Here is a 25315-nt window from a genome sequence, read left to right as displayed (position 1 = left end):
TGCTATCCAGAACTATGGCGGCTGCAAGTAGGGCTATGGGGACTGCGCCCAGGCTCCCTTTAACACCACCATTCATCCTCTGTAAAGCCCACATGCAGAGCTATTCCACGTGCATGATTTTTTGCTTCAGAAACAGCAGAAGAGGTAACTGTGACAGCCCCTCTGGAGTAAAGCAAAGAACAGGCAATGTTGGAAGAGACAGAGGAGGAAGAGAGGGGCATTCATGCCATGACTAGCCGGGCTACAAACTGAAATAGTCCAGGCTATTGTGATGGCACAGGTTTGTGGTCCAGATCATGTCTGCTCTGTTTGCGCTCAGCAGCATCTGCTGGAGCTCATTGTTGACCCGAGAAAACTTCTCCTCATCCACAGAGCCATTGAGGAGGTTTGAGGAGGTGGGGGGGGGCATGGCAGGTCTTCTCCGTAGCAGTCCACCATGTAGGGATAGATGACAAGCTTCAAGTCCAAGAGCCCAACTGTCCTGTGGAGCAGGTTCTTAAGTCCTTTGGCTGAAATGGGGTTGCCAAAGACTCCTAGGTAGCGAAGCCGTGAACAGCGGCAGAGGGCAGGCAGGAGTGAACTCAAGTGGGTGTCCATCAGGCAACATTCCACGATGTCTAGGTGCAGCAGAGTAGTGGAGGAAAGGCTGGAGAAGGCAGTCAGAGAGGTTGTTGCCGCTGAGATCCAGCTTCTTCAAGGCAGGCATGTGGAGGCTTTGGGGAAGGTAGGCAAGGTCGTTTGGCAGAAGGTAGCAGAATGCCAGCTCCAGGCATTCCAAGGGGCTCTGCAAGTCTCCCAGTAGCTGAGTGAGCTTGCCTGACAGTCGGGAGAAGCCCAGGTTCAGCTCCTTGAGGCAAGCCAGGTGGCTGAGCTGGGTGGCAAAGTACTGCAGGCTCCCTTCCATGGCCACCGTCAGGCGCCGGACATCAATGTTGCTGTAGGGCAGCTTCAGACATGCCAGGTTGGTGAACTTGGCCAGGTGGGGGAGGACCACTCGCAGGCCAGAGAGTCCCAAGTTGTTGAATTGCAGATCTACCTGCCGGATACCAGTAGGGTCTAGGAACTCCAGGAGCCCCACGGTGCTGGCAATGGAAAGCTCCTCGGCACGGAAGTCCCGGCACCTCAGTCGCAGCGCGTTACTACTGTAGATCTGCAAAGTATCCTTCAGGACCCCGTAAGAGGTGCTGTTCACAAAAAGGTCCACCCAGACGTCCACCAAGACAGGCTGAGGGGGCAGCAAAGCCACAGAGCTGTTGTAGGGGCTTTTCCTCCTCTTAGAGGCCCACTCCATGCACTTGCTCTGCTGCTTGGAGATGTCAAGACAGGCTTTTGCCAGCGTGATGGTCCGGGACCACAGGCTTATGCTTTCAGGGCCCTGCCCTTCATCTTAAAGGCCGGTCATATCCAGAATCTGCAGCCACTGGCCTTTGCTCTTATTGCGGTGCCGATCCTCTAGCATCTTAATCAGATATGTCACCATCCCCAAAATAACGGTCTGGATGCACAGCTTGTTGGGCCTCTCCCGGATCAGGGCGCACTCATAGTGCTGACATTTCCTCAAGAGCTTCTGAAAACTGAGGACTGGGAAGGGTCTGGGAAGGGAATCCCCCCCGCCACCTGCCAGCTGATAGTTTAAAGGGATCTTTAAAGGGCCAGGTAAGTGGGTTTGAGGGGGGGGGCTAAGTGGGGGGGTGGGGGTGGGGTGGGGGTTCTGGCCCCCACGAACAACAAACAACAAACATGTCCGGGAACAGTTCATGTTCATCCATGTTCATTGTTTGTGGATGGTAACAAAATGACAAACAGGGTATTCAGGATTTTTTGCCATTCATGCCCATGTCTAGACCCTCAAACTGGAGAACATGACTTCTTTTATTGAGTTAAGCCATCTTGTTTTAGGTCTTCCTTTTTTTCTACTGCCTTCCACTTTTCCTCACATTATTGACTTTTCCAGAGAATCTTGTGTTCTCATGATGTGACCAAAGTACGATAGCCTCAGTTTTGTCATTTTAGCTTCTGAGGATTCAGGCATGATTTGATCTAGTACCCACTTATTTGTCTTTTTGGCTGTCCATGGTATCTGCAGAACTCTCCTCCAGCTCCACATTTCAAATGAATCAGTTTTCTTCCTGTCAGCTTTCTTCACTGTTCAACTTTCACGTCCATACATAGTAATGGGGAATACCCTTAATTCAACCCTGTTTACTTGTATCTTTTTAGTGGTAGCAAGAGCACTTGTTTTGTCTTTCTATAAAAGCACAAACACACATTAATGAAGGACATAATGTGGCAAGATTGCTGATGATACTGTTCTGGAAAAATAATACTAGTCACAACAATCCAAAAGAGTACCCAGTCTCATTATATGCTCCTACATTACTTGAAGGAATCTCGAAGTATGACTCCATTACTATAACAAGACACTTACCACAACGTGAAGGTTGCTGTAAGCTATATAGAAATGCTATTATGTCAGACCATATATCTTTGTGGATATGTATACGCTGCTTTTTCTCCTTTTCCCTCTCCCTCTTTTTTGCTGTTCATTAGTTCCCATTCCCTTTGCTCACATACAGTGTTCAAATAAATCTGTTATTATTTAGTGCTATTAAAATCTATAAATAAAAAGAAGTTATTTTACCAAATCAATCTGTCTGTGCCATCATAAGCTCGTACAAGAGAAGCAACATAGAGTCACGTTTGCTGTATGTGACATTGTAACATTATACAAAGTTGTTACATGGCACTAAAATGGCGGCATGAAAGACTGGGACTGATTCACCATAACGACACTGTTTTAAGTGAAGTCTCAAGAAGGAAATATTACGAGGAATGAACCTCGTGCATGGAATCATACCAGGAGAGACTTATCTCCTTTGCAAATTCCATTCATATGAATGAACAGCTCTTAGTCATTTTAGTGGGCCTTCCCTGTGGATTTCGCCCAACATTTTTAAGCTTGTGTTGTAAAGCACATTATCAGCTTTGGAATGACTCAGGATGGAACCCACGTCCAGCCTGAGGTTGTCCAGTGTTTATTGATGACACAAGCTGACTTGGAGGAGCTCTGTGTTGAGCATATGACCAGCCTTGTTCCTGATTCCTGCTGATATAATAGTAGGAATGCAGTGAAAAATAAGCAATGCCTGGGCATATCCCAAAATGTCCCAAAGAAAGTGTGGGTCCCTTTTTAAAATGTATCCCTGATCACACTGCAAGGAGGCTACTGCATACACTGTGCATACTATACTAAGTTTGCCACTGGGCCACTGACAGTTTCACTGGCTTGAAGTGTTAAAGCAGTATCCCTTTCTGCAAGTGCTCTCTGTGAAGATTGTAGCCATAATGGAATCCTACAGGTGGCGAATCTCCTGTGAGTGAATCACATAATTTAAAATGCAAGCAAGGAAGGATTATCTAGTAGAAAAGGCACTGAGACTCAGGGAAAGGCAGTCAGTGCTGTAACCACTGCATTTATCTCCTTATTTAGAAGCAGGAGGAGAGCAGTGATTCCTTCCAACTTGGATTGCCAACCTCCAGGTGGGGCCTGGAGATCACCTGAAATTACAGTCAATTTCCAGACAACAGAGATCAGTTCCCCTGGACAAAATGGCTGCTTTGGAAGGTGAACTCTATAGCATTATATCCTGATGAGGTCCTTCCTTTCCCCAAATCCTGCCCTCCTCAGGCTTCACAACTCTACTTCCTACAGAGTCTGTTGTGTTAATCCAGAGGTTCAGATACCTAATGAACATCCATTTTTCTTTAGCTCAGACATCAGTGATCCATAGGATTTCACCATTGTGATGGCAAATTAATGGCTCTTCAACATTCTGCGGTAAAAACTCCCTAACTAACAGTACCATAACCAAGGAGAATTCAGTTCTTCTTTTAACACTGGGATCTATAACTTCCATTCTCCTTTAACTTTTTAGTAATGCACATTTTCTTTATCATTTTTTGTCATTTAAACAGTTCATAGCTTCAGAAATAAAATGCATGGAAAGCTTGTGTGTGCCTTTGTGTATTTTGTTTTTTGAGAAAGAAACTCAAAGCAATTCTCTCTGCAGGCAGTAAAGACATGGATAATTAACCACAAAAATTCATAGAGACCTACTAGAGCTTACACGGTCATTTCCATCACACTCTTCCCCAAAATAAGCTGTTTAGAGACAAAGAAAATTCAGTAGGTAAACACATTGCCCAGTCTCTCTCCTGGGTGCCTTTCCATTAGCATAGTTTAAAAGACATGATAAACCCTGTCTACAATGAAAACTATTGCCAAGATATTGTATGAAGTCATCTTATTTGTAAAACTATTTTTTCTTTTGCTTTCTTATAAATAGTGATTCCATTTTGCTTTAAAGCTCATCAGTACATTATCTAAAAAGAAAAAAATTTCAAAATCCAAAGCCATGTTAATATTGCACAGTATTTTACCAAAGACTGGGATAAATACTGTTAGAGGGTTGATCACTTCTACCCATTTATCATTTCCTGTCTCCTTGTTCCCCCCATCAGATTTCTGCTTAGGAGGATGCCATCTCTGACAACTTCTTTCATTTTCCATAGGGTAAAAAACAGTTTTTCATTATCACATTTTCTGATGAGATGCTATCTAATATTAAGTGAATGTATCTTCCATACACATTCCCTTTGCTAGAAAGTTGAAGTCACAGAAAATGTGTCTGTGCCAGTCTCTCTTTGTTGAGTTTCATGCACAGCTCTCTGCTGTTTGCCTGCACCTTGCAGTTGAACCCTTGATACATAAGCTATTTATGAACATGGGAGGAAAGTGGATATTGTGACTTTTTATATTGTAATGTCCTTATATTCACTTTGGGTCAGCCTCAGCTTCAATATCGTAGATCAGATTTGAGATTCATTTATTATCTCCCTTTTGAAATGCAATTCTCGTTATTGATTTCTGAGTCATACAGTGAATCAAACCAATGTTTTCAATTTGTTCCTGCTCTGGCAAAATTCTTACTGGTTTAAGCATTTGTTACAGGAGTCACCCCAAGTAAAGGAAAAATACCTTTTAAAACAAGCTGAGCAAGACTTCATTTGAACTTCTATCTTTCTAACATTTCATCGTGATATTTTCACTCTCTGTTTCATTCCCAGTAAGCATGAGCACAAAATCACACATGCCTATGTACCCACACACAATCAGTGCAGTCCTAAGCAGTTATACTCATCTAAGCCCATTTTCTTCAATGGGCTTGGAAGGGTATAACTCAGCTTATGATAGCATGTTATGTTTTCTAAAACTTCCCACACCACAGTCTTTTTTCCCCTAATTCTTCTGCTGATTGTATTTTCCTGCATAAAATATATACCACAGCTTGTGCATCTAAGCTTCCAAGTATACCTTCCTTTAACTGTGGGCCAAGCTACACATGACGAATGACACTTGAACAGCAAGTGTATTTCTCCCTGTTCACTTGCCCTCCACTCAATCCACTTGCCGTTCAAGTGTCATTCGTCATGTGTAGCTTGGCCCTCTGTTGTCCTACTTTTGCTTCCTAAAATGATAATTAAGTCAGTTTGCTTCGCTGCAGCTAAGCATAACCAAATGAAATGAAACCCTGCCCTCAAGTCATAGCAGACTTATGGCAACTATTAGCTCCTGGGTTTCCAACACTGGCTTTAGCATGCATCATTTCAAGTCTAATGAATGACTATCAGCTTTCAAGAACTCAAAATAGTGATTTTTAAAATCCAAATAAGAGAGAGTTCAAGCCCTGCCACATCCTTATCTCCTCTCCTACATACACTGCTCTCTGGACCCATGTTTCTACAGACCGTAGATGTACTAAGTCATCTCCTTATATTGTCATTGGTCATGTGAAAGTATCGTAGTAGACTTGACTGAACGTCTTGTTGCTTTTCCTCCTCCTTGATGCTTTTTTCTTGAGATAAAATGCACACAAGTCTGGTAAGTATCAACTTTTTATTAAAAACAAAATCCATTGATGTGATAGAGATAGAGAAACAAAATTGTTCATGTCTACCTATAATCTCTGCCTCGTGTCTTCCAAGGAGTTCATGGCAGAGCACGTGGTTCTCCTTTCCCCTGTTTTATTATGGCAGGCTGAAAGGTTGCTTTTCATTTTGCTATATAAATATTTAAGTTTTGTAATTTCTTGTTCCAAGACTCTGCCAGAGCTTGTAAATGCAATGCAGTATTTCATCACTCCTTTTCTAGTATAAACATAATCTTGTCAAACTTTGTTTCTAATCAGCATGGCGTTATGCATTCTGCATATAGGAATAGTTGGGTGCATTCATATTGCTTTCAGTCACAGATGCATAGTTACATGGAACAATAACCTGCAAGTATTGTACCAATAGATTTTCATTAGTCAGTGACATCCAGCTGCAGAGACGAATTAGTTTCCCTCTTTTGGAACTAAATAACATTGCTTCTGGCATTGTCATCTCAGGCACAGAGGCTTGCAGGCAGTAAAGCAGGGTTTGCAATTGTTGGGGCAAGCAATTCTGTAGGATGCTGAGGTGGACAAATTAAAGGCTGAGGCCAGGTAGATGTTAAAGGGGGAATAACATTTCTGAGAAAGCCATTGCATCTTTGCAGGTCAAAGAAACAGTAGATCAGGAGTAAGGTGGTAAATGTGAAATAATAAAAGTGACAGTTGGTGATGGGAAAGTAGGAATAATACCACGGAGCAGTTTTTAAATAAAACAAGATTAAGAGTGGGGCCATATTAGTGATAAGGGAGTCAGGCCAAAGACATAGACCAAAGGAGGGGATTCAGGACAAAAGTGGAACAAAAATAAATCAATTAGGTAAATGCTGAGGGGGAGAGGCAGCAAATAGGGATATCTGGAGAGAGCAGCTGAGTCAGTGCCATCATGCTAGAAACAGGCACCAAACTGCTAAGAAAAATGTTAGAGATATCATGAGATCAAATCATGAATGCTGCTCACTAGATGGAACAGGTTTGTCCAAGTGGTCACAAATCAGCACCAAAGAATGAGGCCCTTTTAACAGCTTTCTTCAGGAGCCACCCTTTTATAGCCATGGGCTGCTGCTGCTGAGGCCTAGAATTACAAATGATTGCCAGACTACTGAGATCAGTTCCCCTGGAGGAAATGGCAGCTTTGGAGGGCAGACTCTATGACATCATATTTCTCCTAAGCTCCTTTCCCCTCTCAAACTCCCCCTTCCCTCTGCACTGCTCTTAAATCTACAGGAATTTCCTGTGCTGAAGTGGGTACCTCAGAAACAAGTGTCACTGGCTCTCAATCGCCCCTCTCTACAGAGCCAGCAAAGATCGCTCCTCAGGGGGTTTGTTTATTTCCTCTTCGACTCCCAGAACAAACCTTCTGAGGAGCAATCTTTGCTGGCTCTGTAGAGAGGGGAAATGGACAGAGCCTTCCGATCTGTCTTTTAACTCGGCTTCTCGGCTAACACTGCGTCTTCCTTCACTTGCGTGCCCTTGTGTAAGAGTTCTCGTGTAGTCTTCCCAGCATTATGGCTGTAGTTGTGTCTTAGTAGCAGGGTGTCAGGTAGTAAGCCATTGTCCTACTTCAGCCAGCACCATTAGCATAACTAAGAATGTAGGCGCTCTTTGCTAGACAGTTGTTGGTTCTCTTCTTCAACCCCCTCCTCTCCGTGAACTACTAGGCTGCAGCTGTGCTCTTGTACATGAACAGAAAGCTGTCACAGTAATATAAATATTGTGGTGAATTGAAAGAAATTTCTCCATGCTTCTCATTTGGGATTTCTTGCTTAACTGGTTATATTTTGTTATGAGTCAAACAGTGCAATCCTAAGAAGAGTTATTACTCCATTGAGTTACTCTAAGACATTGAAATCAAGAGTTTAGAGCGGAGTAGCTCTGCTTAGGATTACACTGTAAAAGTATGAATGATGTTTAAATGCATAAATGGGGGGAAGGGAAGGCGTATTGTCTGTTGGACCCTGTGATGACAGTTCCCTGACAGGCATTCCAATATTAAACCTGCTGCAATTTGCCTGGGATGTTCCAGAAATAGTTCTTGTGTGAGAATAAAGAATGAATGATGAGAATAGATTGCACCTAAAGGTTACTGCATGGTTAAGTTCCTGCTCCTAAATACAACACTTTGAAGAATTAAATAGGAATGAAAAAGATATCCATATGATGTTGCTTAAAATTATTTTTTCTGATTGTCAAGTATGTATTAAAATAAATAAAATATGAATTTAAAAGTTCAGATTGCTTAACATATAGTGGAATGTTCCACTTTGGTAGATATACATAGTGGTTTACAGAAAGCATTTGCACAAAGATAGTTAAATAGTGAATAATTGCTACAATATCTCCCTAGATACTTAGAGGTCCTGAGGGAGATTAACAGAGAAACAAATGTATATTTGTTGTGCCTTCCTGTACTTTTCAGTACTGTAAGACTCAGTGCTTCACAGTATCCCTAGTTCAAGCCATTGTACTGCAGTTTTGAAATGCTTGGTTTGAGTTAATATGCATTCTGCTTTGGGGCAGTATTTAGTTGCTGCACATCAACTGAAGGACACAGTGAGTTAATTAATTCTGAAGGACAATCTGGAGCACAATTAAATTTGGTATTTGATTGCTCCAGTTTGCCTTGGATATTGCAGAAATGGTTCCAAGTTAGAGTCCGGGATTGCTTGATCAATTTTCCCTTTTTCCCACAACAAAAATGATTAAAATTACTTGCAGTTGCAAAAATAGTCATTTCTAGTAAGCATGTAGCTCCTGCCATTCAAATATTTGTTCAATAAAACCATGCCATGTGGTTGGTATGACAAAGAGAATTAACAAAAAAGGCATTGTGCTCTTGTGCAACTCCAGTTGACTTCAACAGGCCTTGTTTAAAATCATTTTTTTGGTCAAGATCACTGCTTTTCCTCAAAATTTTGAAAAGAAACTGAAATTCACTTTTTAAGAAAACATAAATTTATTAATGTTTGGCAGAGAGATACATTGATCACAATGATCAATGATGTATCATTAAATGAGGTATCATTATATGACATATGCCATTTTTATCATTGTTTTGGTTTCTTGTTTATGTTTCTCTTATTATATTGAAATGTAATTTTAAAAATATCCAGGGTAACATCTTTAGTGGAAACTTCTTTAGCAAACACTAACAAATGATAATTATTATGGGGTTCAGTTGACCCTGGCTGACTTAGTTAAGAGTTTGGGGGTTATACTGAATCCAGCATTGCTGCTAGAGAAACAAGTAAATGCAGCTGCAAAGAAGTCCTTCTTCCAAATCAGATCTGACCACCACATTGAGACTAGATTACCGTAATTCACCAATCTACATAGGTCTCCAGCTGGTGCAGAACATTGCAGCTTGTTTACTTCAGGAGATAAGTGGAGCATGTATATCGTTTCCATTCTACAGTCAATCCATTGGCTATCCATTAGTTACTGGGCTCAGTTCAAGATCATGACTATCACATTCAAAGCCCTTTATGGCATGGGTCCTCATATGGCTTCTCCCCCTAAGTTCTGCCATGGGCAACTTCACTCATCTGAACAGGACTTTCAGCAGACCACCCTGCAATTGGGCAAATCAACAGCTGCCTATAGACATGCTTTCTCTGTGTAATTATGGAATTATGGAATTACCTGCCTGAGGTCATGAAAGTTCCCACTCTCTTAGCTTTCGACATACTATGCAAAACTGAATTATTCAGGAGGGCTTTCTACTCAGATTATAGGACTGTGTTATAAGTAGAGATGGGCACGAACCGAAATATGAACCAAAATTAAGCATGAACCAGGCCGGTTCGTGGTTCACAAACCACGGTTTGTCAGATCCCATTTCTGACAAACTGCCACGAACTTTAGGCTGGTTCACTTGGTTCGTTTTTTGGTTCGTGACTGCAGACAGCCTGGTGCTGTCAGTTTCCTAGGCAACAGGGGATGGACTTCCTGCAGACCTTCTGCTGTCCTGGAAGTGACCTTCTGCTGGCCCGGAAGTGACCTGCCTGGCCCGGAAGTGATGATTTTCTGACACAGATGTGACGTTTTCACAAACCAAACGAACCGATTCGCAAACCAGGGGCAGGTTTGTGAAAGTTTGTGGTTCATGAAATTTGACAAACCATGAACCGCATGGTTTGGGTTTTTTCCGGTTTGTGCCCATCTCTAGTTATAAGAAAAAACTCAGAGATGCTTTGGCAAGGTACAGGGATTGTAGACTATGCTACTGGGTACTGTTTGCTGATGCAGATATCCTCCTACTGGGTAGTTTCTATGTTGCTAAAGATGTCATGTTAATTGGTTATGCTTTGGTTCAGAAAGTTTTCATTGCTGTTTGACTTCAAATTTTCTGCTACCATGCCCTATTGTATCTGTTCACTGAATGTTTTAACTGTTGATTATATTGTATTTTACTCAGTGAATGTCCTAGCTGTTGATTACATTGTATTCACTTGCAATGTGTAATCCACCTTGGATCTTAGTGAGAAAGGTGGAAAACAAATAAACAAACAAACTTGAACTTTTGGAAAATAATTGCCACAGCATGGTAAAAAATAAGATAATGAGAAGTTATATGTCCCTTATAATTTTTTACATTTGTTTCATTATGTTAAATGTCTTCATTGTTAAAGATTTTGTAAAGATGCCATTTATTATCATAACAGAACACTTTTTTCATTAGATCATTTCCTTTTTATATTAAAGGAATGAAATAGGAGCACAGACTATGAGAACATAATCCAACACAATTAAAGCTAATTACTTAATGTTATTTGAAATCCAATCCAATCCATTCTTTTAATGTTTATCTTTTATTTTATTGACAATTTCTGAGGGGCAAGAATCAAATTAATCTGATCCCAAAACTTTTATTAGGAAATATAGGATTTAAAGGCATTGTTTACAAAATTAATTAAGCATCCATTTTCTTGGCAATAACTCTGAAGCATAGATAAAGCTGCACAGAGCAAATTTGACAAGAAGAGTGGGGACATGCATCCAGAGAAGGTTTAAGTAAGGCAGGAAGGTCAGAAGTTTGCCAGACACCAATCTGCAGACTGAAAGATAGATTTTAACAATGTAAGAAGAGCGTGCTGGATCAGATCCCTGCTCCATCTAGTCCAACATCATGCTTCACTCAAAAGCCAACCAGGGAATGGGGGTTGAGGACCTCCCCTGCTCTATCTCCCAGCACTGGTATTCAGACATTTGGTGCCTCTACAGATGGAGACTCCCTTCAGTCACCAAGCCTAGTAGCGATGGATGAACCTCTCCTCCATTAATCTGTCTACCCCGCCTGTTAAAGCTATCTATGCTCATGGTCAACACTATGGCAGAGTAGTTCCTATCAGATTCTCCGGAGATTCAGTTTTGCCTGATAATACTTAAAGAGAGAAAAAATAAGACTAACAGTCCACATAAAAAGCAGAACAGTGTCTTCAAGGGATTGGCAATCAAGGCATTAGGGAAATGAACAGCCCTGCTGAAGCAATATGGGTGGGAATATTGGGCTTTAAAAGTTACTTAAAAGTGGGGGTGGAATATTGCTCACATAGTCAAACCTTTGAAGTTGATCTTGAGAAGAAGGAGGAAATAAAGGAGGTGACTAAAGCAGACAGTGTTTGTGATAATGGGTGACTTCAGCTACCCTCACATTGACTGGGTTAAAATGTGCAAGTCATGCTGTAGAAATGAGATTCATAGACATCATAAATAACAACAACAACAACATTTGATTTATATACTGCCCTTCAGGACACCTTAATGTCCACTCAGAGTGGTTTACAAAGTATGTTATTATTAGGGATGTGTTCTTCGGGTTTCCGATTCGGGAAAAATACCCAAATCTGACCCATTCACAAAGATTTGGGTTTTTCAAAGTGGCCCCAGTATGCCGGGGCCATTTTGGAAACCCTGAATCAAACATTCCCAAAGCTATTTGTGTAGCTTCGGGAAGCTTCAGGGCAAGGGGTTGAAATATGTCCCTCTCCATCCCACTGTGCAGCAGGAGGAAGAGGGACATTTAAACCACTGATCAGCTGTTTGTCGATGTTTCCGACAAGCAGCTGAATACTGCCGGGGTTTAAATTTCCCTCTCCCTGCTGCTGCACAGGCAGGAAGAGGGACATTTAGATCTCCAACTCAACCGCTTGTTAGGGTTTGCCCTGACAAGTGGCTGAGTTCAGCCTGCATGGGTTAAATGCCCTTCTCCCTGCTGCTGCACAGCAGCAAGGAGAGGGGCATTTCACCCCGGAGTCAGCTCATGCACCCTCCCTACAGTGCAGACTTATCTGGTTGCTGTTCATTTGGGTTTTTTTGGTTGGGGTTTTTTTTGCCTTTAAATATTTTTTTAATTTTATTTTTAACTTTTTCAATAACAACAAAAGGAAAGATATTCAACAGCAAAATAAGATATTCAACAGCAAAATAAGATACAAAGATTTTTAGTGTTACATTATCACAAGGATTCTACATCTAAAAGCGATTATAGTTAGAGCTATGAAAAATAATAATTTGGAAAATGTTACCAACATGCCTTAACATTTACGTAAACAGTTGTCTACCCTCCCTCCTGCTGAAATTGCTCACCCCTCCCTCCCTCCTTAACAAACCTTCCCTCCCTAACCTCCCCCTACCCCACAAAGATAGATACAAATTGCTAGATTCGCTAATCAAGTGTTATGCACTAAACAAAAAAAGAGAAGAATTACAGTTAAACTTAAATCACTTGATCATGTTATTTAAACAGCTCTCTATACCTTGTGGGTATATACCCCAGTCAGGTACTTGGTATCACTTACCAAGGTAGAAGAGCCATAATACTTCCTGGAGCTGAACCTGAAATAACATAATGCTTTAACTTTTCCCACCCCCGAACCTTAATTAGTAAACTAGAACACTGTATTTGTTAGAATATATACAGCTGCTTCTATGCAGAAAAGTTAGAATTATAAGCAGGCTACAATGAGGAAAATGACTATTAAGTATGTCTGATTGGAATTTTACTACCCTTTCGGGGGGGGGGGGTAGGAGGCTGAGATCTTTTCTTTTTAAGAGATATAGTCTCTGGGTCTATGGGTATCTCCAGATCCATATTCTTCAGCAGGGTCAAACCTGATTCTTGGTCTTCTGCCAAATAAGTGTTCCCTTTGTGTGTGACTCAGAGCTTTGTAAAGCTTGACCATCTGTATTCAATTCTTGCTTCTCTAAGAGTTCCTGTGATTAGTTTAAGTTCTCTTCTTTTGTTGAGGATTTCTTTTGGCAGATCAACAAAGACAGCAATATAAGACCCATTATAAGTAAGTGAGTTCTGTTGTATGGCAATTTCTAAGATCTTTCTTCTTGAACGCCTGTCTGAAAAAGTTGCTAAAATGTCCCTGGGGATTTTCCTTCATGGATTATTTGGCAAACCAAGCTGATGTGCTGTGGTAATTAGAGGGGCAGTATGATCTCTGAGGTTTAGAATGTTTGTTAGCCATTTGTTCAAGAAAGCTGCAGGATCTTCATTTATTGCTTCATTTTCTTCAATCCCTCTAAATTTAAGATGAAGCTTGCTATTTGAAAGTTCTAGGGATTGAATTTTGCTTTTCATTAAGTCATTGTCCCTTTGCAAGGCTTGGATTTCATTTTGCAATGAAGTACTCAGATCCATTGCACAATCAGCCTTATGTATGGCTCTAGTAATGTCCAATTTTGTATCTGAGATCTGGTCAGTTAAATGTGTAATTTTATACAAGATTCTTTGCTCCATTTTTTGCAGCAACAAGGGCAAATTAGTTTCAAAGTTTTACCTGTTGCATTTGCCTCAGGTGCCATTTTGAGTGCTTCTTCTCCAGCATTGTTTTGAGTCTCAGGCTGCAACGGCACGGGAAAGTAATGCTGGAGCTTTTTAGCTGAATTGCCATTTGCATTTTTCTTTTCTGCATTGTTCTTGCCCATTATTTGAGCGTTCTTGCTTAAATGAGTTGCTTTCTTATACTAATTGGCTCGAGGGAAGAGCAGAGCTCAGGTTTCTGCATCTGTCTTCATCCAAAGCAGAGCCCCCCCCCCCTGCCTGGTCGCTGTTTGTCAGGGCCAGGTAGGAATTTTTTCTCTTTTCCCAACTGGCATGAAAGGGAGAAGGATTTTTTGCCTACCTTGCACTGTGGGATTTGTTTTGTGTAATTGGTTGGTGGAGCTGTACATAGTTCAGCCACTGGCAGGTTAGGATGGCAAAATGAGCGGGCCGGTGACCCCCTTGGCACATCCTCATTAGTGAGGAATTGGGGTCTGTCCAGAGCAGCTGGTGGGCTGTACGGTAGCCAGTGGCGAGGGCAGACTGTGGCTGCCCTCGCCACTGCATCAAAAGACAGAGATCTCTCAGTGTCACAGACTGTGACACTGAGAGATGTCTGTCTTTTGGTGCTACACCTCTGAAGATGCCAGCCACAGCTGCTGGCGAAACGTCAGGAACTACAATGCCAAGACCACGGCAATACAGCCCGGAAAACCCACAACAACCGTTCTCCGGCCGTGAAAGCCTTCGACAATACAAATTCTAGTTTTGCTTAAGCAAAAAAAATCCCCTTTTTTGAAACCTCACAACCACCCCCATGCTCTGACTGTTCTGTCATACTACCATTTATAACATAGTTGTTCTAGAATTCCAGATAAACAGGAGAGATCTAAGGTGAAAGAACTTGGTAGCTGTGAAGACCTTTTAGAAAGCAGCAAGATATAGGTACACAGCAGTGGGATTCAAACCCAAAAAAGAAAGTGTTCTCAAGGTAAAGTAGAGAACACCTGAAGCTCTGTATGTGTGGAAATAAAAAGAATATTGGTTTTGACTAGGGCCCTCCTGAGGTAAAAGTGTAATGTAACAGAAAGAGGAACTGAATTAAAAGTCCAAAAGCAAAGGTGAGTTAAAAACAAAAGAAAACCATAACAGTACTCTACATAGGTGTCCCCTCAGAGTCAACTGAGAATCCAGTTGGTACAGAATGCCAAAGCTTGGTTATTATCAGGAACTAGGAGCAGTATGCATATTACTCCCATTCTGCAAGCACTCCATTAGCTACCTATCATTTACTGGGCTCAATTCAAAATACTAGCTGTCACATACAAAGCCACTCATGTATAGAGATTCCTAAAACATCTACATTCAAACATATAGATTCCTCAAAAAAACGACTGCTAGATATCGATAGGCAAACCCTCTGTTCTCTTGCACAGAAGACCTGCTCCCCACTGGAGTTTGGTATCACTCCTAAGTACAGAACCCTTGCTGCTTACCTCTCATTGTTGACTTTCCCTTGATTATGCCGACCTTTTATGCTCTCACGTTTTAATGTTTTACCTTCTGAAATCCTATTTGGGAGATTTACAAATACGCCCTATCTTAGTATATTTGACGGAGTATATGTTTAAAAGAAATAGAACATGTTTAAAGTAAGAGATACTGTGATCCTTGCTATATACTAGGCTATATGGTTATGCTTTATTGACACGATAAATATCATATGGATAGTATGCTTGATAGAGTCTATGTAAAAGAATTAGAATGCGCTTAGAGTAAGAGATATTATGATTTATAGAGGGTAGGGAAAGGTAAATGAAATAGATTTAAGCAATAAGAAGGGTTAAGGGTTGGAAAGCTGTTGGAAGTCAATAGGGAGGGGGGAGGAAAAGGGTGGGGGATAGAGGGGGGGGAAATGAGATTATATGTCTTAAATTTGAAAATTCTTTTTTTTCCACTCACCAATAAAATTTTATTAAAAAAAAAACAAATACGCCCTTTGCAACCCCAGCCGGAAGGAAGAGACAGACACAGGTTTGGAATAAAGGGCCGTTTATTAAAATGACCATAAAGGTAATGCACAGCAAGAGCTAACTAAGCGGTACAGGTCAAGCCCTGGGGTCAGCACACTGACCACTGCCTTGCCTGTCTGGGCGAGCCCCAATGCCCCGGGTGTAGGCCATCTCAGGAATGGCTGCAACCCGGCCAGCTAGGCCATAGGATCCCCACTCAAGCACCTGTTGCGCCCCAGCCGCCCAAGCATGAGGTTAGGCCTTGTTCCCGGGGATCCACTCAGGCGTCTGCCCTCCCTGACGGTAGCCGCCCAAGCATACCGCCCTAATGACAGACCCTGTTCCCCAACCTTGGGGAATGCCACAGGGGCTCACCGGCCCGCACCCTATTCCCAAAATCTCCTGCCAACTACTAACGAAACAGCACAACCCAACAATAACTCAGAACACTGCAATTAGTGCAAGGTAGGCGAAAAAAACCCCTTCCCAAAAGCCAATCAGGGAAAAGAGGGAAAAATTCCTACCTGGCTCTGAACTCAGCGGCCGGCTATTCCTGCACTAAAAACAGGGTGAGGTGGGTGGGCCAAGCGCTCGAAGAGACTGCAGCTGGAGAGAGCGGAGCCGCCTGGATCAGGCTCTTGGCTCCGCCCCCCAGCTAAGCCCAGGATGCCTGGGAAGGAAGCCTGTCTCCTTTCCTCCAGGGCGGGGCCGCAAAGGACGGCTCCCAGCTTGAGCGGCATTCTGCCATGCTGGGAGAGCCGCATTGCAACCCCAGCCGGAAGGAAGAGACAGACACAGGTTTGGAATAAAGGGCCGTTTATTAAAATGACCATAAAGGTAATGCACGGCAAGAGCTAACTAAGCGGTACAGGTCAAGCCCTGGGGTCAGCACACTGACCACCGCCTTGCCTGTCTGGGCGAGCCCCAATGCCCCGGGTGTAGGCCATCTCAGGAATGGCTGCAACCCGGCCAGCTAGGCCATAGGATCCCCACTCAAGCACCTGTTGCACCCCAGCCGCCCAAGCATGAGGTTAGGCCTTGTTCCCGGGGATCCACTCAGGCGTCTGCCCTCCCTGACGGTAGCCGCCCAAGCATACAGCCCTAATGACAGACCCCGTTCCCCAACCTTGGGGAATGCCACAGGGGCTCACCGGCCCGCACCCTATTCCCAAAATCTCCTGCCACCGCAAGGGTCAAGCCTCTGCTTAGACCCTCGCGCCCCACAGGTGGCCTAGAGCCACCCGAAGCCCTTGCCATAGGTCATCTAGGAATATATCATTGCCCTCAGGTGACAGATGGACACCATCTCCTCTGTAGAGGTGGGCAAATTCGGCCCTAATCTTGGGGTGTGGCAATAAATATCCAATCCTTGCCCCAAAGACCTCTTAATGGCATGGTTAGCCTTGCGTCGGGCCCTCTCTAATGCCCTGGTGTCAAAGGCCTCCCGCCATACCCGTCGTTGTAGCATCTCTGACCATACGAAAAGCACACCCGGCCATCGGCTGCTTATGTATTCAAGGTCCTCAGCTACCTGCATCGACAGGGCCTTGCCCTGTACCAGCCCAAGGTCATTACCACCCAGGTTAATGACCACTATGTATCGGGGAGGACCTTTCCGTCCCCTAAACAGGAGAGGCAGCAGCCCGGGCCATCTGAGACCACGCCTGCCCTGCCAATCCACCATGGCCACAGCGCTCAGGCCCAACTGGGATCCAAACTGTGTTCTCTTGGCTTGATTGGCCGCCCAGAACACCATGCTGTGGCCACAAATCAGGATCCTTTTCCTCTCCTGGCCCGACACGGCACCTGAGGAAAGAACAAGGACTTTGCCATTTAGCACTGATGTAGGGGCCGGACATAGGACCGAAACGCCCTTGACCGCCACCTACCCACTCTCTGAATCACCTGCTGAGGGTATCCCATAGCAGCTGCTGTGGAGGCCGCTCCAATCTGGAAGGAGTGGGTTCCGAATATGACCCCCAACAAGCCAATTTTCATAAATACCCTCTCTGTCACCGTCCAAAAATGATATTAGTCAGTGGGGCCTGATCTTCGTGGCAGAATAACACCCCTTGGGCATCCCCACGAAGCGTGACATATTCCCTGAGGGCCTTAACAGGGCACAGCTCCTGCTCAGAGCAGGGGCCCAAAAGCAAGGCGGTCCCCTGCTGCCGCTGGTCTGTCTTGGACCTTCTAATCCCAATGGAGACTTTGTCCCCCACAAATTTAATGTCCTGGGCCTTCAAGGCCCGTCCAGACGCGTCTGTACGCGATGAGGCCACCAGCTCACTTACTCGGAGGGCCCCAAAAAATGCCGTTAAGGCAGCAGCGTAAAAAAGCTTCCGTTCAAACACGGATGAGCAGACTTCCGCCCACGCGGTCACCAGCCCCCTCAGCACTGACGGGGAGATGGGCTGCCTCGGGTCACTTGGCGTTTTAATGCCCCCTAAAAAAGACTCCAAAGCCTGTAGACCAGGAGGCATTAGGGGTGACTTGAAGTTCGGCTTCTAGCAAAAGCTCCTCCCTCCAAAAAGTCACCCCATTAAAGGTGTCAAGGAATTCCTTCCCCACCAACAGGTCATCCCGCGTGCCCTTATTAATTCTTAAACGCTGATGGGGCAACCGTAAGGCCCTCATAACATCGCACAGCCACCTGAGGAAAGCCCTCCCAGGCACAACTGCCTTACAGGCAAAGTTTAAATGGCCAACTAATTGCTGCAACTCAAGGAGAGATATCTTGGCTCCACTCAAGCAGCCCTCCAATCGAGCCCAAGATCTACCACCGTCTCTAAGGGCAACCTTAAGGTCTGTTGAACTGTGTCTAGTTCTATTCCCAAGAACGTTATGACAACAGATGGTGTCTTGGTTTTCTCATGAGTTAAAGGAACCCCCAGTTCCTCAGAAAACTCCATGAACCCTGCCAAAAGCCTGGCACACTGCCCCAAGCCAGCTGGCCCAGACATCATAAAGTCGTCTAAACAATGGATGAATAGTCAGCATCCCTGCGCCTTGGGGAGACCTGAAGAAACCGTTCAAGTACCCTCAGCTTTACTGGGCTGGGCCCCTTTTCCAGGCTCTTGTTGGCCACCACTGCCCCCAAAGCATTTCCCACCCTGTCTTCCTTTGGGGCAGGCAGATTATGGGTGGGTTCCCATGCATGCAGGGCAGTCACACATATACTTGCCCACTTTCTTGTTGCAAAGCTCCTCGGACGTGAAGTCCAAACAAAGCAGCCGTAATTAAACCTGCTGCCCCGCAGAAGTGTGGGAACCTGAACCCTGAGAGGGTAGAATAATCATATGATCACTCTCGCTCCTATTCCTGAGGTTGGACTTGGCAAGGGCCATGACCTGCACCCACAGCTGTATCAACCAAGCCGTCCCCTCAAAGTCCGTGTACCCCCTGTATATAATATTCATGTATTGGAAAAGGGGGAGAGCCCTACCTGGCTGTGCCCTAGCCAATACCCCTGCATAAACCAGGAACCCAGACAACCAATGAGTCCAGTTCCTGTCAATCTGCCTGCAGCAGATCTTCTCCTTATCCCTATCGTATAGATCATCTACATCCTTCTTCTCCTGTTCCCTGAAGAGAAGGGTAAAGACATCCATGTACTAACCCTTTGTATATCCCCCCCCCCCTTGCAGGCAATGCCATATCTCCCAGGGGAAGTGTCCTATAAGGAACCATGCCATATCTCTGGGGTCCATAAGGGGCCAGGCCCATCTGCTTGCCATCACCAAAAGGCCACCCAGTCACAGACAGAGGGAAGGCCTATCCATCCCAAATGGTAGCACAGCCCGATACAGGCAGTACTTGCGCCTGCTGCAGGTGCAAGGAGCCACTGGCATAACTAGGCCAAATAGTTGGGCCTGCAGAAGGCCAACCAAGCATGGGATATGTCTCCAAAACAGAAGATGCAGGAGCGCCGGTAGCAGCTACCTGTCCCAAAGAGCCCCAGGGCCAAGTGGCACTCCGCTTGGGCAAAGGATCCTTACCGTCAGGCATGGGTTGTTCCACTGCTATGGCAACTTGCCCACTGTCAGCTGACCATTCCTGGTCAATGTCAGCCACACTCTCAGTTAATGTTGGATGGTCCTGGCTGCTGCCTCCATCACCTGCCACCACTCCTGATACTCCATCCAGGGCAGAAAGACAAGAGACAAAATCCTTATTAAAATCAGCCCTTGTAATTGTTTTAGCACCCTTGCATGGCAGAACAGGCCATCATCCTCGTCTGAGAAAGACAGAGCCCAAGTAGGGTTCCGCGGCACTGGCCTTTTTACAGGCCACTGCCCCATTGATGGGCCACCCCCTTTTCTGGGCAGCATAAACATTCCCAAATGATGACACAGCAGCCGTTAATAATGTGTTGGACTGGCTCGCAGCTTTACCCCTTAACCAACTGTTGACGCTAGCCTTGACAGGTAGCACTAAGCCCCAGCAAAAGTAGCAATTGCCAGGAGCAGTACCAAGCTGCCACACAAGATGGTGCCGAGCACATCCCTGAGCAAATCCGCCTGCCAACAGAATGGCTGCCAGGCAGAGACAGGCCACCAGTAATTCTCCACCACAAGATGGCGCCGAGCACAGCCCTGAGCAAATCTGACTGCTACCAGAATGGCTGTCAGGCAGAGACAGGCCACCAGGCCTCTTTTATGGCCCACAAGAATATAGGCTTAGGTGCCGCTTTACCAGTAGGCCAAAGTGAAGAACACAGGCTCTGTTTTTAAGTTACTTTATTTTACTTCTTGCCGGGGGTGGGGGGAGGCTAAATGGAAACAAACAGGCTTATGGCAGGAAGAGTGGTTTATGTGTAAGTGGGGGGGGAGAGGGGTCTCACCACCCACTCTCTCCAAGACAACTATTAAGGGGAGCGACCACATCCAAGTTGAGCCAAAGTCCCTCTGATACAGCCTAGTTGCCCGCCACCCCAGTGCCCAACCAGCCTGCTCAATTAAACCGCTCAATTACTCTAGCCCCAAAAGGCCCTGAAGCCCTGGCCTGTATTGTGCGCTGCAGCCGCCAGCCGCCTCCGACAGCCTCCAAGAGCTGACTGCTATCGCCGCTTTCCAACTGCCTCCACTGCCGCCATCAGTGCTTGTTCAGCACACATTCCTCCCTTCAGCTTCACCACTCAAATACACCCTATCTTAAAAGTCTGTGTCCTTGTGGAAGGAGGCAACCTAAAACAGTATTTTATGTTTGCCCCCTCAGTTGGAATGAAAGGCAGACACAGTATTTGGGTACTAAAAATGGGCCACTTTATTAAATTCTCAACCAGCAAACATCAACTACAGCAAAGGCCTAACTAGCAGTACAGGTCAGGCCCTGGGGTCACTCTGCCCTGACCTGCCCGGGGTGCGAGCCATCCATCAAATAGCTGGGACTCGGCTTGGCTAGGCGAAGTGGTTCACCCCTGTAAAGCTCCCCCACCAGTCCATACGGCAGCAGGGGGAGACTGGCTTGTCCAGGGGCTCCCCACCCAGGGTGTCTGTCGTCACAACTGGGCTGTATGGCAGCCAGCAACTCCTGACAGATCCCAATTCCCCACCAATGGGGAGGTGCCAAGGGTGCTCACCAGCCTGCTACAGATTTCCCCTAACTGAAATCCTGCCACCGCAGAGGCCAAGCCTCTGTTTAGGCCTCGATGCCCCATAAATGGCTTAAGGCCAACCTAAGCCCTTGCTGCAGGTCGTTCAGGAAAATACTGTTACCTCTTGTAGAGAGGTGCACACCATCCCCTTGGTAGAGGTCTGCAAACTTGGCCCGAATTTGCAGATGGGGCAAATAAATTCCCAATCCCCCTGTCATTGCTTTGAATAGGGCTCTATTGGCCATCCACCTAGCCCTTTCTATAGCATTGTCGTCCAACGCATCCCGCCACACCCAGCGCGGAAGCATTGCAGACCAAAAATTAGGACACCGGTCCATTGCTTCCGAATCTCCAGGAAGTCGCCCCATGTCTACCAAGAAAAGGGCCACGCCCTTCATCAAACCTGGGTCATTTCCTCCCAAGTGCATGACCAGGATGTGAGGCAGAGGGGCACTCCTCCCCTCGAACAAAAGAGGCAGCAACCCAGACCAGCGCAGGCCTCTTCTGCCCTGCCATTCGACAGTGGCCCACTGGCTGAGACCAAGCTGGGACACGATCTGTGTCCTCTTTGCTTGTTGTGCTGCCCAAAAGACCATGCTGTGGCCACAGATGAGGATACGCAGCCTCTCCTGTCGCACCACAGCACCTATAAGAAAGACAATGTCAACACGATTGACTACTGACCAGGGGCCTAATGTACGTTCTATAAGTGGCAGAACGCCATCATCCCACTCTCTGAATTTCAGGCCCTGAGAAACCCATCGCTGCAGCTGTAGATACAGCGCCTATCCTGAAGAAGTGAGTCCCAAATTTGACCCCATCCAGTCCAAGCTTCTGCAGTGCCCTGCCCATAACTGTCCAGAACTGGTATTTAGTCAACAGGGCACCGTTGCTGTGGTGGAAAAGAATTTAGCAAAAGAGAGAAACCTACTAATGAACAATAATCAAAGAAAGTACGAGCACATAAGTAGGCATAAGCAATGAGTCAGTTACAAAGTATCAAATATGTTCTATTGGAGTACCAACACTCTCAAGCGTACAAAGAAATAACAATCAACAGTGAATATATAAACAGTTAATTGACCAGTGTACAAAGAATCAAGATAAGTACAATGGTTAGAGAAGTCCAAGGAAGAAAATGGGTCCAAAAACGGTAAGTCCAACAGAGTAAATATTTCCTTTAGAAATATTTCCTTTAGAAACTTCCTTTCTTCCAGGTAGAAAAGGGAACCAAAGGGCTGCTGAATAGCTGCCTCCTGTGCCTGACAGACAGGGCCGGCTGAATACTGCTGTTTCGTGATGATCACGTCATCAGGGGCGAAATTCCACCATTAACAACATTAAAAAAGTGTAACAATGTACATATAATCAACCATAGCATGATACACGTAAAAAACAAAATATGAAAGACTTACCACCAATCAAGAGTAAATTCTTACAGAGTGCACATGAAGCCTGGAAGCTTCCTTTATATCCATTAGACTCACCAATCCATTTTTTGAACAGATTGTCTTTATCTTTATCTCTTTATCCTTCCTCTCCAGTTCCCTGAAGAGAAGGGTAAAGACATCCACGTACTCACCTCTTAAAAATTTTTCCCTCGTCACGGGGGTCAGTTGATCACCCAAAGGCATGAGAGCCAGTTTGGTGTAGTGGTTAAGAGCACGGGACTCTAATCTGGAGAGCCGGGTTTGATTCCCCACTCCTCCACAAAGCCAGCTGGGTGACCTTGGGCGAGTCACAGTTCTCTTGAGCTCTCTTAGTCCCACCCACCTCACAGGGTGATTGTTGTGGAGATAATAATAACACTTTGTAAACCGCTCTGAGTGGGCATTAAGTTGTCCTGAAGGGCGGTATATAAATCGAATGTTATTATTATTATTATTAATATCGCCGAATGGCAGTGCCTTAAAAGGCACCACCCCATAATTGGTCCATAGCACCCCCCAATAGGAGCCCCAAGGTAGAACCAAACCCATCCTGGCTTGAGACCGGGCAACCGGAGGCTGCCAAACCAGGTGCCCAGGCATCTGCCCGGGAACGGAGAGTGGCCCCATTGTGCCCAGCCCCCGGCTCCCCCACTGGTCTGAGCTGCTCCGGATGAGCCCCCCTGAGTGTAAATGGATTGGGGCATGGCTGAGGGTGCAGGGAGAGTGGCCTGATTCCCTTGCAACCACGGCCACGCACAGCCCTGCTGAGGCCAAGTCTTACCATCGGTCTCCGGCAGTTGCACTACCAGAGCAACTTGACCCACCTCCGCTGTCCAATTCCCTTCCGGCACCATCGGTCTCACATCTTCAGGTGACTCCTCTGCAGTGTGGACACTGGGTGAAGCTGCTGGGGCCACCAAAGCCACTCCTGCCGCAGTTCCGGCACCTGCTGTTCCTTCCAAAGCAGCCAGACAAGAGAGAATATCATTAAGAGAAGCAGACTTGGAGGCAGCCCTAACAGGCCTCTTGTTAATAGCGCCTGCCAAGAGGGAAGCCGCCCCCTGCGCCTGCTCTAAAGCAGCTAACCTGGCCATAATTTCCTGCCTTATGGAACCCCCTTCTTCCTCATCAGAGGAAGAGAAAGCCACTACTGGCCGTTTGGACGCATGCCGCACAGGCTGCTTGCCTTTTGAAGTACCTACCCCCTTCTTAGGGGCTATACTCCACCTGATGCGCCTAACGAGAGCAGAAACAAGCAACCTCTTCCAAAAAAGGGGGGGTTCCCAGCAGGTGGGCCAATCCACCAAGTGAATATTGGGACCAGTAACCTCTCAAAATGGCCACCGTAACCCGATTGCCCACAAAATGGCTGGCGACTGCCTAATAATGCAGGACAACTACTCGGGGGGGGGGGGCAGCAGTCTACTGCAGGGAAGATAAAGGCCTCACCTCACAGGTAAACCCACCCCGCTCCCAAACAGGTGGGGGTGTCTAGGGGAGATTTAAGCCCCTACTGGCAGCTGCCAAAAGCCCCCAAGCCCACTGCCCAGGAACGCTAGACTGGCCACCCTAAGCAATGTCCCTCGGGGCCTATTGAACCACTGAGCCCGGAAGAAAGTGCCACGCTAGCAAAGAGGACCAAGAGCCAGGCGAGCCTCAGCGCTAAGTAAGCCATGGCCCCTAAAGTGCAGCATGAAGGAACTGCACCAAGGCACGGGCTGGATCGCCAGCACTCTTCCCCACTTGGCGCAGAAGCACCCAACTGAAGCCAAGCCTCCCCCCACACCCGCAAAGTGCAGCATGGAGAAGCCAAGCCGAGGTGTGCCTGACTCTCTGATGCTCCCACTCAAGCCGCAGCGACCCGGCACTCCCATGGGGAACGATTCTCCGCTCCTCCAACCAGCCCAACCAGTCACCACTTCACTGCTCAACTGCAGGCCAACAGGCCTTGCCACCGCCCACTCCTCATGCCAGGGAAGCAACAGGATCGTCCTGCTTCACCCGAGCATGAGGCTCAACTGGAGAGTGAAGAGGGCGGCTAAGCCTAACAAGGCTTCAGGTTCTGCCCTCCCCACTAAAACCCCAGATGACCGGGTGTGCGCCTTCTGCCTTCCTCCTTCCAAGGAGGCAAAGTGCGGCCCCTAGCCTAAGTGGCATTGCCACAGGCTGGGAGGGCTGGATTTATTTTATTGTGACTTTTATGTTCACGTGCAGGATTCCTTGATTAGCCCTTTATTGTCTAACCGACAGGGTCATTCTGACAGAAGGTTAGGTTTTTTTTTTACTGTCAGACTAGTACTCCCATACCACATATATGGTTGAATTGTGCTTCTCAATTGCCATGTAGATTAGGGAGTACATGGTTAATTCTACTGCCGGCTGATCTTGTTGTACCTTGGCTCTGTCTCTCCTGATGTAATTTTTTTTCTTTTTGAATGCAGGGCCAGATCAAGGGGGGAAGGGGGGGTATCTTGCCCCCAGTGCTGCCAAAGAGGGGGCACCGGGCACAGCTG

General features: G+C 45.8%; 1 pseudogene; it reads right to left on the bottom strand.

Moving 5' to 3' along the window:
* Positions 1-241: 241 nt before the first annotated feature.
* LOC129326225 (leucine-rich repeat-containing protein 14-like) lies at positions 242-23656 on the bottom strand (annotated as a pseudogene).
* Positions 23657-25315: the final 1659 nt, after the last annotated feature.

This window comes from Eublepharis macularius, chromosome 3 (assembly GCF_028583425.1).
Source record: "Eublepharis macularius isolate TG4126 chromosome 3, MPM_Emac_v1.0, whole genome shotgun sequence".
NCBI lineage: Eukaryota > Metazoa > Chordata > Lepidosauria > Squamata > Eublepharidae > Eublepharis > Eublepharis macularius.
The sequence above is the reverse complement of the archived record's forward strand: the minus strand, read 5'-3'. Positions and strand labels throughout refer to the sequence as shown.